We start from the raw sequence: 1,028 nt of genomic DNA, 5'->3' as shown, positions 1-1,028 counted from the left end.
GTCTTTTAATTTCATGGCTGCAGTCACCATCTGCAGTGGTTTTGGAGCCCAAAAAAATAAAGTCTGACATTTAATAGCTGTTCAATTCCTCAATGTATTAGACAAGGCAGCATTGTGGTTGCAATCAGCCAACACCATTTACTTAAATCTGCCTTTTCTCCTTATATACTATACCCTTATATACTATACCCTTATATATTTCTTCATATATGTCTATTTTTCTCCTTATATATTATATAATATACTATATTAATTTGCAGCAAAATTTTGAATTTCTCTTTTTCTAAAGAAACAGATCCTTGCTCATTTTAACTTCTGAAGGATAGAATTTTTGGCTTTTGGAAACAAATCTTTGCAAATAGTTTTTAGAAAACTATTTTATTTTTCTTTTGTGGTTTTTCTCCTTTGAATGTGGAAGGTTTAAAAAGCCACAGCTTCTTTTCCATACAAGTAACTTCCCACATAAACAAAATAATAGCTTCTAAGAAAAGTTCGAAGCTTTCTAATAATTTATGATTCAAACCAAATACTTCTTTGGGACTTTTCCCACACTCTATCATTGGGTCTGTATATATACAAACTAAACCATAATGTCATCAGAGTGATTCTATTTCCTAAAAGTTCAATGACATCGAGTAATAATAGCTAAAATTTAAATAGAGTTTATAGTTTACAAAGAACTTTGACATATGTTTTGTCACTGGGGAATTTGAACAGCCGAATATAAGATACTCATTTATTGCTCATATTTTTAAGATGATGTAACTGCAATTTAAGAAGTCAAATGAGCTGACCCAATCACACAGTGCCTTAGCGATAGAAACCTAGGTTTTCAGAACCTAAACCCTTAACACATTTTAATAAGAAAAGGTCCACAAAAAATGAACTTACTGTTGGTTTGGAGTATCATCAAAGTAAAAGAGCATCTATTCAAGGATTGGTGAACTATGACCCATGACCTGCATCTTGTTCCCGCACTGATTTTTTGTAGGTGTCCTCCTGCTAAGAGTGTTTTTGTATTTTTAAGG

This window comes from Bison bison, unplaced genomic scaffold (assembly GCF_000754665.1).
Source record: "Bison bison bison isolate TAMUID 2011002044 unplaced genomic scaffold, Bison_UMD1.0 scf7180017864141, whole genome shotgun sequence".
NCBI classification, from domain to species: Eukaryota; Metazoa; Chordata; class Mammalia; order Artiodactyla; family Bovidae; genus Bison; species Bison bison.
The sequence above is the reverse complement of the archived record's forward strand: the minus strand, read 5'-3'. Positions refer to the sequence as shown.